Source organism: Pristis pectinata, chromosome 34 (genome assembly GCF_009764475.1).
Source record: "Pristis pectinata isolate sPriPec2 chromosome 34, sPriPec2.1.pri, whole genome shotgun sequence".
Taxonomy (NCBI): domain Eukaryota; kingdom Metazoa; phylum Chordata; class Chondrichthyes; order Rhinopristiformes; family Pristidae; genus Pristis; species Pristis pectinata.
Genome location: NC_067438.1, coordinates 12,702,617 through 12,718,809, shown reverse-complemented (window position 1 = coordinate 12,718,809; position 16,193 = coordinate 12,702,617). Strand labels below are relative to the sequence as shown.

Below are 16,193 nucleotides of genomic sequence, written 5' to 3'. Positions count from 1 at the left end.
ATCCTGGGTGTTGTAACGGGTGTTCAGCACCACCACTGAGATGTCCTCATCCGCCGTGATGGTGATGACCTTCTTGGAGATCTCGTTGCCTTTGAGCATGTAGGTGGGCTCCAGGTTGACCACGGCGCTGTTACTGGCGCCAATGGTCTGCGCCCGATGGAAGGGAGGGGAGGAAATCGAGACATTCACGTTGGCCGCTTTCTCGTAAGTGATGATATTCAAGGCCAGGATGGCCGTGCTGGAGTGATTCTCCAGAAAAATGGCCAGGAATTTTCTCCCCGAAATAATTAATCCCTGGGAACCTGCTGGAGAACGTCAAGAAAAGTGGAGCATTAATACGACGGAGAATTGCTTGTGAGAAATTTCTGTACACTGTGTTAAATGAACCCAGAAATGCAACCCAGGTTCAAATCCAGCCACTGTCTGTAAGGAGTTTGTACATTCTCCCCGTCTCTGTGTGGGTTTCCTCCAGCTGCCCCGGTTTCCTCCCACATTCCAAAGACGTACGGGTTAGGAAGTTGTGGGGGTGCTATGTTGACGCTGGAAGCGTGGCGACACTTGTGGGTTGCCCCCCAAAATCACGCCGCAGAAGATGTATTTTACTGTGTGTTTCGATGTACATGTGACTAATAAAGATCTTATCTTATCTATGTGAAAGTACCAGATAAAAACGTTGGCCAGTCTGTTTGCTGTTGGAAAGGCAGTGGGGATAAGATTAGATAAAGATAGATAAATGGCATTTTAACCAATCTTTTCGGATCAAGGTCTGGTGGGATTTTGTTGCCTCAACATCCCTTGCCACTGATTTCAAAAATTCAATCATTTTACTCAGCTTTGAGCTTTCCTTGACAAATCCACGTTGTCCCTCTGAACAAGGTGTTCAATTATATATCCAAGTAATTTACTGATAACATAGATCTGTTCTGGGACCCCTGCTCTTTGTGATTTTTACAAGTGACTTGGATGAAGAAATGGAAGGGTGGATTGGTAAATTTGCAGATGACACCAAGGTCGGTGGTGTAGTAGAGAGTGCAGAACATTGTGGTAGGTTGCAACGGGATATTGACAGGATGTAGAGCTGGGCAGAGAAGTGGCAAATGGAGTTCAATCCAGAAAAGGGTGAAGTGATACACTTTGGAAGATCTAACTTGAAGTCAGAGTACATGGTTAATGACCAGATTCTTAGCAGTGTGGAGGAACAGAGAGGGATCTTGGGGTTCTAGTACATAGATCCGTGCAGGTTGATAGGGTGGTTAAAAAGGCGTATGGTGTGCTGGCCTTCATTAGCCGGGGGACTGAGTTCAAGAGCCGAGAAGTAATGTTGCGGCTCTATAAGACCCTGGTTAGACCACGTCTGGAATATTGCGTTCAGTTCTGGTCACCACATTATGGGAAGGATGTGGAAACTTTTAGAGAGGGTGCAGAGCAGATTTACAAGAATGTTGTCTGGATTGGAGAACACCTTATGAGGAGAGGCTGAGCAAGTTAGGGCTTTTCTCTTTGGAGCGACAGAGGTAGAGAGGAGACTTGACAGAGGTATAGAAGATTATGAGAGGCATAGACAGAGTGGACAGCCAGCATCTTTTTCCCAGGGCAGCAATGGCCAATACCAGAGGTCACCCGTGTAAGAAGCATGGAGGAAAGTTCAGGGGGGGGAGTGTCAGAGGTAGGTTCTTTACACAGAGAGTGGTGGGTGCCTGGAGCGCACTGCCCGGGGGGGGGAGGGGGGAGTTAGGGGCTGATACAATAGGGTTGTTTAAGATACTCTTAGATAGGCACTTGGATGGAATAAAAAACGTTATAGGGGGTGGTAGAGAGGGGGATAGGATGTGGAAAAGGTCTATAGGGGTCGGTACAACATCGTGGGCTGAAGGGCCCGTACAGTGCTATACTGTTCTATGTCCTAACAGTACAGCACGGGGACAGGCCCTTCAGCCCACAGTCTGTGCTATACACGATACAGAATTAAACTAAATTCCTTCTGCCTGAACATGATCTATATACCTCTACCCCTGCATATCCATGTGTCTAACAGCCTCGTTTAATGCCACAGTTGTATCTGTATCCACCACTGCCCCTGGCAGCCTGTTCCAGGAACCCACCACTTTCTGTGTTAAAAACCTGCCCCGCATATCTCCTTTAAACTCCCCCCCCCCCCGCCAACGTAAATGCAAGCCCCCTAGTATTTGACATTTCAACCCTGGGATAAAGATTCTGCCTGTCTACCCTATCTATGCCTCGCATAATTTTATACAGTTCTGTCAGGTCTCCCCTCAGCCTCTGCCGCTCCAGAGAAAACAACCCAAGTTTGTCCAACAAACAATCTGCTGGAGGAACTCAGCCGGTCGAGCAGTGTCTGTGGGACAAAAAGAAATTCCTTCCCTCCCACAGACGCTGCTGGACCCGCTGAGCTCCTCCAGCAGATTGTTTGTTGTTCCAGATTCCAGTATCCGCCGTCTCTCATGTCTTCAAGTTTGTCCAACCTCTCCTTATGGCACAGGCCCTCTAATCCAGGCAGCGTCCTGGTGAACACGAATAACCTCACAGATGTAAAGGAATCGAGGGTTTAGAGAGAGGGAGAAACTGAAAGAAGCAAATGTATTTCCTGTATGTTCTTTCCTATAATGTTAGGAATTTGTAAAGAAATAAGTGCTTGTTAAGTTAATGGTGTTAAGGTCAACAAGTCCCAGGGGAGGGTGAATGCACTCAGTCCTTTGCCCAGGGTTGGGGAATTAAGAACAACAGGGCATAGGTTTAAGGCGAAAGGGGAAAGATTTAAAGGGGTCCTGAGGGGCAACCTTTTCACAGAGAGGGTTGTGGGTATATGGACTGAGCTGCCAGAGGAAGCAGTTCAGGCAGGTACAACTACAGTTAAGACATCTAGACAGGTACATGGATAGGAAATGGGACAGACACAGGTAAATGGGACTAGCTCAGGTAGGCACCTCCGTCAGCATGGACGAGTTGGGCCGAAGGGCCTGTTTCAGTGCTGTATAACTCTGGGCCTGACAGTCCACATCCCAGAATATTAAAGGAATTGGCTCAGGAAGTCGTGGATGAATTGGTGGTCGTCTTACAACGTACTTTAGACTCTGGGGCAGTTCCTACAGATTGGAGGGTGGTAAGTGTATCCCCACTCTCTAAAAAGGAAGGAGAGAATAAACAGGGAATTACAGACCAGCTGGTCCATCATCAGTAGTGGGGGGAATGTCGGAATCTATTATAAAAGATGTAATGACAGAACATTGGGGAAACATTAACAGGACTGGACAAAGTCAGCATGGGTCTGTGAAAGAGAAATCACACTTAACAAATTTATTGGCGTTTTTGAGGATGTAACATGGAATGAACAGGAGAGGTCCAGACAATGTGTGTCGGGACCGTCAGGTTTTTGATGAGGTCCCACATAAGAGGTTAGTGTGCAGAATTAACGCACATGGGATTAGGTGGGATATACTGGGGCAGATTGAGAATTGGTTGACAGGAAACAGTGAGTATGAAGGAACAGATATTTTTCTGGGTAGCGAGCAGTAACGTGTGGATACGACAGGGCTCAGTGCCTGGGCCCCAGCTGTTCACAGTGTCTATCAGGTATTTGGATGAAGGAACCAAATGCAACATCTCCAAGTTTGCTGGGGGTTAGAATGAGCTGTGAGGATGCAGAGAAGCTCCAATGAGATGTGGACAAGTTGGGTAAGTAGGCAAATGTAGTTTAACACAGATAAACGTGAGGTCACCCACTCCAGTTCTAAAACAGAACAACATTATCGACCGAATGGTGACAGATCGGGAAAAGGATGCGTATACTGAGACCTGGGTGTCCTTGTACAATGGTTGCTGAGAGCAAGTGTTCAGGTGCAGCGAGAAGTTAGGAGGGGAAATGTTGACGTTGTCCTTCATTGTGAGAGGATTTGAGTCCAGGAGCAAGGATGTCTCGCTGTGACTGTACAGGGCCTTGGGGAGACTCCATCTCCAGTGCAGTGTGCAGTCTGGGTCCCTTTATCTGAGGAAGGATGTTCCTGCTATGGAGAGAAGTGCGGCAAAGGTTCACCAGGCTGATCCCTGGCCTGGGAGGGCTGATGTATGAGGAGAGATTGGATCATATTCTTATATTCAGTGAAAATGAGTGGGGATCTCATAGATATCTATAAAATTTGACAGGACTAGATACAGGAGGATGTTCCTGATGACTGGAGATTCCAGAACTAAGGATCACAATCTCAGGATACTGGGGATGCCATTTAGAACTGATATTGAGAGAAATGTCATCGCCCTGAGGGTGGTGAACCTGTGGAATCCTCTCCCACAGAAGGCAGTGGAGGACAAGGCAATAAAGGTATTTAGGAGGGAGGTAAGCGTAGCTCTTAATGCCAAAGGGATCAGGGGATAGGGGGAGAAGGTGGGAACTGGCTCTTGAAGTGGGTGATTAGCCATGAGCGTGTTCAATAGTGGGTCAGGTCCGAAGGGCACATGGTGAATAGTCAAACTTACAGCCCGACCTTTCATCACTGGTTAGAAAACTCTTCTGCTACCAGAGAGCGCTAGAAGTTCAGAATTTACTTTCATGGAAGGAGTTGATGCTGGCTCAATTTAAATTTTAATTCTTGGACTGAATGACAATAAAAGGGATGAGAAAAAACCAGCTATAGAAGGTGAGGTACAGACAGGCCACAATCTCATTGATGTGGTAGGGGGTTAGGTACAAGACAGACGTTGATATGGTCGGACAGGATCAATTGGTTAGGTAGGCTTCTCCTTTTCTTAAATTCCGCATTCTTATGATAAATTACATTTACCTAGACTTGAGTGTGTAGACCAAGTTTGCAAAATAAAAAAGCCCATAAAATCTGTAAGTAGATTAATGCAGAATTCAGAGCATAGAGTTATACAGCACAGAAACAGGCCCTTCGGCCCAACCGGTCCATGCCGACCAAGATGCCCCATCCAAGCTAGTCCCATTTGCCAACGTTTGGCCCATAACCTTCTAAATCTTTCCTGTACCTAAACCATGTACCTGTCCAAGTGTCTTTTCAATGTTGTTATTGTACCTGCCTCAACCACTTTCTCTGGCAGCTTATTCCACAAATGTTCCAGTGTTTGCGTAAAATAGTTGCCCCTCAAGTTCCTTTTAAAATCTTTTCCCTCTCACCTTAATCCTATGCCCCCTAGTTCTTGATTCCCCAACCCTGAGTAAAAGACTGAGTGCATTCACCCTATCTATGCCCCTCGCGATTTTATACACCTCTATAAGTTACTTCTCAGTTTCCTATGCTTTGAGAAACAAAGTCCCAACCTGTCCAACTTCTCCCTATAACTCAGTCCCTCAAATCCAGGCAACATCCTTGTAAATCTCCTCTGCACTCGTTCCAGTTTAATTACATTGTTCCTATAGCAGGGTGACCAAAACTCAACACAATACTCCAAGTGAGGCCTCACCAGTGTCCTGTACAACTGCACCATGACCTTCCCAACTTCTGTACTCAGTGCCCTGACTGACGAAGGGCAGTGTGCCAAAAGCCTTCTTCACCACCCTGTCTACCTGTGACCCACTTTCAGGGACGTGTCTGGGTAGGTTTCATCTGGGTGCTCCGGTTTCCTCCCACATTCCAAAGACGTATGGGTTAGGAAGCTGCGGGCGTGCTATGTTGGCGCCGGAAGTGTGGCGACACTTGCGGGCTGCCCCCAGTACACTCTATGCAAAAGATGCATTTCACTGTGTGTTTCAATGTACATGTGACTAATAAAGAAATATCTTATCTTATCTTACTTGTACACCAAGGTCCCTCTGTTCTACAACACTCCCCAGCAACTTTGAATGCTCGGTATGTGGGCAGCAGTTTTTGAAATTATGTGTGAAATTCAGTGTTGCAAAATGTCTCCAGAGCTTCATTAGACAAAACCTGACACCAGACCTCAATACAAGATGTGACTGGACAATTGCCCAAAAACTGTGCAGAGGGATGGGTTCTTTTTAAAACTGGATCTTAAAGGAGAGGTAAATTAGTTTAAGGGAGGAGACATAAATCCCTTCACAGAGTTATTGCCCCTGTAGTTGAAGACAGAGGTATCCGAGGTGATGCGATTTAGAATGAAGAGAGACAGCCTCCTTCAGGAACGATGTCAAGACCTTGGTAAGGTGTGCTGGACTGAGACCACAATAACACCAGCAACGTAGGACTCAATTTATATGAAAAGACACACAGGGTTCTTTTTCTTAAAGCGGTGGAGATTAAGAGGAGATTCAATTAAAGTGTTTAAGATAATGAGAGATTTTAAAAGAGTGAAGAGGAATTGATTCCACTGACAGGAATGGGATTAACGAGGGCATCATTGAGTCATACAGCATGAGGCCCTTCAGCCCATCGAGTCCACCCTGACCATCAGCCACTCATTTGCACTAATCCCACATAATCCCCTTTTATTGTACTCTCCCTGCATTCCCCTCAACTACCTCCGGATTTTACCCCTCCCCCACACACTGGGGGCAATTTACGCAGACAATTAAACTCCCACCTCACAAGTTGTTCGGGATGTGGACAGAAACCGGAGCACCCGGTGGGAAACCCACGTGGTCACAGGGAGAACGTGCAAACTCCACACACACACACACACACACACACACACACACACACACACACTGGAGGTCGGGATCGAACCGTCTCTGGCAGTGTGAAGCATCAGATCTACTGGTTGCTGCACTGTGCCATCGAGTTTTTAAGTAACTGGGAAAAGAATCCGTGAATTGCTAGGATCTGGAATGCACTTACTAAAGGAGCCAAGTAACTTTCAAAAGGCAGTTGGATTTATATTTATAAAGAATACATTTGAGGGCACTGAGGATTGCAATGAACTTGATTGATTTGTAGCACAGACATGGGTAATCTCTATTTGTGCTGTGTATCATTTAGAATTTAGAGAGACAGGCTCCTCAGACAGCACCTTCCACACAGACCACCTATACCAGCGAGAAGGGCAAGGGAAGCAGAAACACGAGGAACACCACTCTCCTGGAAATTGCCCTCCGAGCCACACCCCATCCCGACTTGGAAATATATCGCTGTTCCTTCACCGTCGCTGGGTCGAAATCCTGGAACTCCCACCCTCACCTCGTTGTGGGTGTACCCACACCTCAAGGACCACAGCGGTTCAAGAAGGAAGCTCACCACCACCTTCTCAAGGGCAACTAAGCAGGGGCAATTAAATGCTGGCTCAGCCCACATCCCTTGAATAAATATAAAACAAATTTAGAAAATATCACAATGGAATTTAGGAACCTATTTTAACACTCTCTTCATTATCATCTCTAATCTATCACTATCTAACTTTTAGGTTGCCTGACAACATGAATATTTTATCCTCTTTCTCCATTGTAAAAATGGACATAACGTTCTCATTCAATAAGCCTGCCTCGTCCCACATACAGTAAAACTCCGATAATCTGGCATCCGATTGTTCGGAAATTCTGGTGGTCCAGCACCTGGCTCACTCATTAGTCTGGAATGTGAGCCGGGGAGGTCCAGAGTGTGGGACGGGTGTGTAGCCGGAGACAAGGTTGGGATCTGGAACACCAGAGGTCAGGAACGTTGGTGGGTTTGCAGTCGGGGTCCAGAGTGCCTGAATATTCCCCGGTCCTTTTAAACTCACCAGGTTCACTGGAAAATTTATCATATTGTTTCCTCTATAATATGTTAAAAAAAGTGAAATGAAAGTATGGTTGGGTATAAATAGCAGTAACATCCAATAGTCTGGAAAATCTACTGGATTGGCACCACCAAATTCCTGAGGGTGCCGGATTATCGGAGTTTACGTGGTCACAAACATTATTATTTTAATAAGCCCCGATTTCCCTTCACCTTCTCAGTTTCTTAAATATTTATAAAGTTGTTCCTGTTACCACTTTGATACTGTGTCACGCTCATGTTTTTATTGCTGAATTTCCACTTCATCTTTCTTCTCTACAATCCTTTTGAAACGGTCTCCTGCCTCATTTCTTGGCCACGTTTGATTAAGCACACAGAGGGAACCTTTGCCGTTTAGGGTCATGCATTGGCACGTAATCCCTCACTCAAATATGCCCCACCGCTCGTTGATCCGTTGAGATCTTGGCCAACTTTTCTCCCGTCTGTCAACAGTTTAGCCTCTGGTTTGTGGCTCTCCCTTGTTCCAACATCTAAAACAGTCAGTGCATCTGGGTGCTGAAGTGATCAGTTTATGGTCAGATTGGTTAACTAATCCAGTGTAGCCTAGTTTGACCACTGGTGCTTGTCTGGAGAGAGTAACAGTTAGTTGCTGTGCATAAGCTGGTGTAGCTGTCTCAGATGTCAAGGAATGATAGACGGATGCTGCACCGAAACAGGCCCTTCGGCCCACTGAGTCCGTGCCAACCATCACTAATTCTACCCTAACCCATTTTATTCTCCCCACATTGCCATCGACTCCCCTCAGGTTCTACCCCTCACCTACACACTTGGGGCAATTTACAGTGGTCAATTAACGCCCCGACCCGCAGGCCTTTGGGATGTGGGAGGAAACCGGAGCACCTGGGGGAGACCCGCATGGTCACCGGGAGAAGGTGCAAACTCTGCACGCACACAGACGGCGCCAGAGGTTGGGATTGAACCCGGGTCTCTGGCACAGTGAGGCAGCGGCTCTGCCCGCTGCGCCACAGTGCCGCCCTATTATTCCAGATTGATTCGCAGAGGTAATAGTGAAATAATTTGGATCCCTTAGCTCTGTCCTTGTGTAATCAATTGAGTGGATTTAATGATCGCTGAAGCTTTGCATCTTCCTTCACCCCTGACCAAAAATGTGCAATGATAAAGATTACACAGATTATTGTAACTCAACAAGGATGTCCACACACTTATTACGTTAAGTGTTAAACATTGGCCATGAAATTTAATGGCTCCAAGGTATACTAAAGATTAACAGACTGAAACCACTTTGAGCTTGCAACAATTTTTTTTCATCCATCAGTACATGGATAGGAAAGGCTTAGAGGGATATCGGCCAAATGTCTTTACCTTTTGTTGTCTTGGTGAAGCAACCAGCATAATCAAAGACCCCACCCACCTGGGACATTCTCTCTTCTCTCCGCTTCCATAGGGTAGAAGATACAGGAGCCTGAGAGCACGTACCACCAGACTTAAGGACAGCTTCTACCCCACTGTGATAAGACTATTGAACAGTTCCCTTATACAATGAGATGGACTATGACCTCACGATCTACCTGACCTTGCACCCTATTGCACTGCACTTTCTCTGTAGCTGTGACACTTTACTCTGTACTGTTATTGTTTTTACCTGTACTACGTCAATGCACTCTGTACTAACTCAATGTAATTGCACTGTGCAGTGAATTGACCTGTACAATGGGTTTGTAAGACCTTGGTACATGTGACAATAATAAACCAATACCAATACCAATGGGCATCCTGGTCGGCATGGACCAGTTGGGCCAAAGGGCCTGTATCCATGCTATATGGCTCTATAGATCCATACAGTCATACAGCACAGAAACAGGCCCTTTGGCCCACCGAGTCCATGCTGGCCATCAGCACCCATTTACACTAATCCTACAATAATGCCATCCTATTCTCAGAGACACAAGAGACTCCAGATGCTGGGATCTGGAGCATAAAACAAACCTGGAGGAACTCAGCGGGCCAGGCAGCATCTGTGAAGGCAGAGGGATGGTCGACGTTTCGGGCCGAGACCCTGCACGTAGAGGAATAAAGAGGTGATGGGGTGGGGTGGACCAGGATCACTTGCCAGCTTCTCCCTACCCCTCTCTCTCTCCTCTTTATACCACCCACACACACACACACACCCCCCCCCCCCACCCCTCCCACACTCTCAATCCTGATGCAGGGTCTTGACACGAAATGTCAACCATCCCTCTGCCTCCACAGATGCTGCTCGACCCGCTGAGTTCCTCCAGCAATTTGTTTTAGTCTCCATCTTATTCTCACCCCCCCCCCCATTCCCATCAACTCCCCCCAGATTCTACAACCCACCCACACACACCAGGGGCAATTTACAGCGGCCAATTAATTTACCAACTTTCACGCCTTTGGGTGGAAACCAGGGCACCTGGGGGAAACCCACGCAGTCACGGGGAGAACGTGCAAACTCCACACAGATAGCACCGGAGGTCGGGATCGAACCCAGGTCCCTTGGAGTTGAGAGGCAGTGGCTCTAACCGCTGCACCACGGTGCCGCCCTAGTATTTTGCTTTGATAAAATTGAATGCTCTTCAGGATTGATCTCCACAGTCTACACCCAGACGCAAAAAGTACTCAGCAGAGGTAAATTTCTGGTCATATTTTCAACTAAGTCATTACTTAGAATTTGACTTACCACAGTTTTGGTCCCCTTACTTGAGAAAGGATATACTGGCAATTTCTTGATTCACCATCCATACAGTCATACAGCACAGAAACAGGCCCTTTAGTGATGTACATAAATGACCTAGACGAGTATGTTGACGGATGGGTTAGTAAGTTTTCAGACGATACCAAGATTGGTGGAGTTGTGAATAGTGTAGAAGACTGGCGATGGATACAGCATGATATAGATCAGCTGCAGATGTGGGCAGAGAAATGGCGGATGGGGTTTAACCTGGATAAATGTGAGGTGTTTCACCTTGGTAGGACAAATGTCAGGAGGCAGTACACTCTTAAGGGCAAGACCCTTAACAGTATTGAAGAGCAGAGAGACCTTGGGGTACAAGTCCATGACTCGTTGAAAGTGGCTACACAGGTAGACAGGGTGGTTAAGAAGGCTTATGGGATGCTTGTATTTATTAATTGGGGTATTGAGTATAGGAGTCAAGAAGTTATGATGCATCTCTATAGAGCTCTGGTTAGGCCACATTTGGAGTATTGCGTGCAATTCTGGTCACCTCACAATAGGAAGGATGTCGAGGCTTTAGAGAGAGTCCAGAGGAGGTTTACTAGGATGCTGCCTGGATTAGAGGGCATGTGCTATCGGGAAAGACTGGACAAACTTGGTCTCTTTTCTCTGGAGCGGCAGAGGCTGAGGGGTGATCTGTTGGAAGTGTATAAAATTATGAGGATCTGAGGGGCAATTTTTTTTTCACATGGTGGGCATACGGAACGATCTGCCAGAGGAAGTGGTAGAGGCAGGTACAATTGCGACATTTAAAGGACTTTTGGGCAGGTACATGGATAGGAAAGGCTTGCAGGAATATGGGCCAAATGCGGGCAAATGGGATTAGCTCAGGTAGACAGGAGACACAAGAGACTGCAGCTGCTGGAATCTGGAGAAACACAAGAGATGCTGGAGGAACTCAGCGGGTCGGGCAGCATCTGTGGAGGGAGATGGACAGTCGACATTTCGGGTCGAGACCCTTCATCTGGATTGAAAGACATTGACGTAATATTTCTCGGATAGGTGCAGATGAAGGGTCTCGACCTGCCCACTGTCCGTCTCCCTCCACAGATGCTGCCCGACCCCACTGAGTTCCTCCAGCATCTCTTGTGTGTAGCTCAGGTAGACAACTTGGTCAGCATGAAGCAGTTGGGCAGAAGGACCTGCTTTCAGCGCTGTATGACTCTAAATGTACAAATGTTATCTCTGGGAGAGACGGGAATTGCAGTTGACTGAGGACTGAGCAAGACTCTGAATATGGGAAGGGGATTCCAGTGGACTTTCTGGTGAGGAAATCCTACCGTTTTTAAAGCTGCCAATCGCAGAACCGTCACACCGGCTGTCTTCTGCAACAGAAAGAGAAGCAGGTTTATCTCTGAGCAGCGTGGGGCGAGGAATGCTGGAAGTGAAATGAGATCGGATCTCGGCTCACCCTGGTTGGCCATCAGCATGTAAAACACCAGCAAAAAGGAGCAACCCCTGCGCCCGCCAGCGGTCATGTTTGTGGGTGTCCGACGGCGCTCTCAGGCTGGGGCTAATTTGCCTTCGTCCTTCTGTCAATACAGGGGCGACGCACTTGCCGAATGGGGATTAGGATTGGGAATAAAGAGCAAATCACATTTAATAACATCCAAAAAGAAGAAGTTGAAAATTTATCCAAGGAATATTGTTAATAACTTAGCCAAGGCATATGTTAATGACATATCGAACAAATATCGTTTGTAAAATTCAAGAAATATTATATTACTGACTTATCCAAGAAATATTGTTAATAATTTATCCAAGAAAAATTTTGTTAATGGCCCATCCAAGAAATATTATGGTAACGAAATATCCAAAACTACTGTTATCCTATCCAAGAAATATTATGTTAGCAAATTATCCAAGAAATATTGTTGGTAATTTATCTAAGAAATATTACGTTAACGACTTATCTAAGAAATAATGTTAATTTATCCAAGAGATATTCTGTTAATAACTGATCCAAGAAATATTCCGTCCTAACGAATAGCTTTAACCCTGTTTAACATTGGGCGCAGCGTTAAACCAGATCCACTCAATTCCCCGGGTTAAATGAAAAATGGACACTGTAAATGTTGATTTACAGGCCTTGTCTTTTTATTATTATAGGAAGCTGGTTACTTGGAGAGGTCCTTTCAGCAGTTTTGAATGGAACTTACCCAGATTACAGGTTGAAAGGGTTCCCGCTTCTGATATATATTTACAGGTCGATAACTCAGACAGATAATTAACAGAATCGATGGGAGAGAGGTGACACCGATCCGAAGCGCTCCTTGCTCGGGACACTCAGCAGTGGGAGTGGAAATTGGAAACGGATGAAAGTGTTCGCGGTGGAGAACGGCAGCTTTTTGTAAAAGATTTACCCGTCAGCGTCACACGCTGTTCTCGTTAATGCGGGCAATGTTCTCCGCAGCGGAACGTACAGAACCTGGCGTGGGTTACACACCGAAGCACAGGTTGTGTACACATTGCAGGCGTGAGGAAAGCCGATAAGTTTAGTAGATTGCAAGGAACTCACGCATCAGTTTTCTTTAATTTTAAGGCGATAAATTAGCCACTGTTGATTCTCAGATTTTTCCCCTCTTAGGGAGAGTTTAAGGCAAATTCCATCGCCAATAGCAACAAGTAATAATAATCCCCTGCCTGCACTAAATCTTATCCAAATTTTCAAAGTTCTACCAAGTTAAAACCTTTTTTTTTAACTCATTGGGTTCCCATTTCGCCGTTTTGAACCACCTTGAGTGTCCCAACCCTACCAAACGCCACCCATGCCTCCCCAAAGAGATCTGGGGCTTTTCACTTTTGTTTTGGAAGTGTTAGATCGAAGAGAAAGGATGAGGCCAATCGCACAGACAAATGCTGGGAGAACTAGGGGTGGGATCTCGCCACTGGTCCCAGGTAAGGACACACGTGGAGCCCCGAGCACAGTTGGGCTCACCCTGGAGGGCGTGGGTTCAAGGTGAGAGGGGGAAAGTTCTAAGGAGATGTGCGGGGCAGGTTTTTTTACACAGAGAGCGGTGGGTGCCTGGAAGGTGCTGCCAGGCGTGGTAGTGGAGGCAGATACGATAGAAGGGTTTAAGAGGCTCTTAGATAGGCACATGGACGTGCAGAGAATGGAGGGGTATGGGTCATGTGCAGGCAGAAGGGATTAGAAGTGACTAGTTTAATTAGTCTGGCACAACATTATGGGCCGAAGGGCCTGTTCCTGTGCTGTACTGTTCTGTGTTCCATGTTATTCAAGAAAGGCATCGGACACAAGAGGTTCACCAGGTGAACTCCTGGGATGAGAGGGTTGTCCCATGACAAGCAGCTAAAGAAATTCCTCAGGAGGCTAAAGAAATTTGGTTTCTCCCCTTTGACACTCACCAACTTTTATCGATGCACCATAGAAAGCATCCTATCTGGATACATCTGGTCTTTACCTCTCGCTGCCTTGGTGAAGCAGCCAGCATTATCAAAGACACCACCCACCTGGGTCATTCTCTCTTCTCCCCTCTCCCATCAGACAGAAGATACAGTAGCCTGAGGACACATACTACCAGGCTCAAGGACAGATTCTATCTCACTGTGATAAGACTATTGAATGGTTCCCTTATACGATGAGATGGACTCTGACCTCACGATCTACCTTGTTCTGACCTTGCACCTTATTGCACTGCACTTTCTCTGTAGCTGTGACACTTTACTCTGTACTGTTATTGTTTTTACCTGTACTACATCAATGCATTCTGTACTAACCCAATGTAACTGCACTGTGTAATGCATTGACCTGTACGATCGGTATGCAAGACGAGTTTTTCACTGTACCTCGGTACAAGCGACAATAATAAACCAATACCAATACTCAGTCATTACACATATTCCAGCCCTGACATCGATGTGAATGATGTCTGGGCCACAAAATGGACTTAGTCTTCGAGTAAAATAGCATGGAAACTGACCCAACCCATCCAGCCCAACCACAGTGCCCACCAAGCTAGTCCCATCTGCCTGTATTTGGGGCATATCCCTCTCAACCCCTCCTGTCCAATTACTTGTCCAAATGTCTTTTACATGTTGTTATCGTACCTGCTTCAGCCACTTCCTCTGGCACTTCGTTCCATGTATACACCACCTTCTGCGTGAAGGATTTGCCCCTCAGATCCCTTGCACCTCTCACCTGAAACCCATGCTAGTTTTTAGTTCCCCTTCCCTTGGAAAAGGCCTGAGTGCATTCACCCTGTCTATACCCCTCATGATTTTATCCACCTCTATAAGGTCACCCTTCAGTCTCCTACAGGAATAAAGTCCCAGCCTGTCCAACCTCTCCCTGTAACTCAGTCCCTCGAGTCCTGGCAGCATCCTCGTAAATCTCCTCTGCACTTTTTCCCGTTTGACGATGTCTTTCTGGAACAAGATGACCAAAACTGCACACAGTACTCCAAGTCTTTAGATAAGAAACCAAGATCTTACTGAGTGCTGGAGCAGCCTTGAGGTGCTCTCAGGGCTACTGGTGCTTCTAAGCCTTAAATAACAATTTGGTGCTAACCTGGTGAAGTTCGGCAGAGTGGCACAGCTAGTAGAGCCACTGCCTCACATCACCGGAGACCCGGGTTCGATCGCATGGGTTTCCCCCCGGATGCTCTGGTCGGTGGGTACATTGCCTCCAGTGTGTTGGTGAGGGGTAGAATCTGGGGAGAGTTGATGGGAATGGGGGCAGAACAGGCTCAAGGACAGCTTTTATCCTCCTCTAGCAGACTCTTAGATAAGATAAGACCTCTTTATCAGTCACATATACATTGAAACACACGGTGAAATGCACCTTTTGCGTTGTGTGCTGGGGGCAGCCCGCAAGTGTCGCCACGCTTCCGGCGCCAACATAGCATGCCCACAACTTCCTAACCCGTACGTCTTTGGAATGTGGGAGGAAACCGGAGCACCCGGAGGAAACCCACGCAGACACGGGGAGAACGTACACACTCCTTACAGACAGTGGCCGGAATTGAACTTGGGTCGCTGGCGCTGTAATAACGTTACGCTCACCGCTACACTACCGTGCCTGCCCCTTGAATGGACCTCTAAGAGATCAACTCCTGACCTCACAATCTACCTCGTCTGGCCCTTACACTTTATTTGTCCTCCTGCACTGCGTTCTGCAACTGTAACTATAATCTGCATTCTGTTATCTTTTTGTTCTACCTCGGTATACTTATGTGTAGAATGATCTGTCTGGATGGCACACAAGCAAAAGCTTTTCACTGTGTCTCGGTACATATGACAATAATAAACCAATACTAATACCAATTGGTGTAAATGGGTCGGCACGGACTCGGTGGGCTGAAGAGCCTACATGATTCTATGCCTCACTTGCCTCCTCAACATGACCGTGCCTCTGTGCCCTTCCTCTAGGTATCAGGGACTCCCACCGGCCCAGAGCTGGCTGCCGAACCAGGAGAGGGTGAAGTAAGTACCCAGCCTTGTCGTCCGATCTCCCCAACAGAGCAACCAGCTCGAATCCTGGCACTGCACACGGCAGAGATGGTCGACGTCATCGGGGAGGGTTGGAGGTGAGGGGGTGAGAGTTGGTGATTGTGAAGCCCGTGCACCAACACCATGGGTTCACTTCCAGATTGGTTCTTCTTGTTGCTGGGGCAACCTGAAGATCATGGTCAATAACACACACACACACACACACACACACACACACACACACACACACACACACACACACACACACTGAGATGTTTGAGACAATTGGAAGGCCCACCTAAACCCAGACCAGGTGGCAAGGGCCAGGCGGG

General features: G+C 46.9%; 1 long non-coding RNA gene across 1 annotated transcript; it reads right to left on the bottom strand.

The window, feature by feature from the left end:
• Window positions 1-280: 280 nt before the first annotated feature.
• On the bottom strand, window positions 281-11,904 carry LOC127585782 (uncharacterized). Its single transcript, XR_007958597.1, has 3 exons — window positions 11,825-11,904; window positions 11,694-11,738; window positions 281-305 (listed from the first exon to the last, which is right to left on the bottom strand). It is a non-coding gene; the product is annotated as an uncharacterized LOC127585782 (long non-coding RNA).
• Window positions 11,905-16,193: the final 4,289 nt, after the last annotated feature.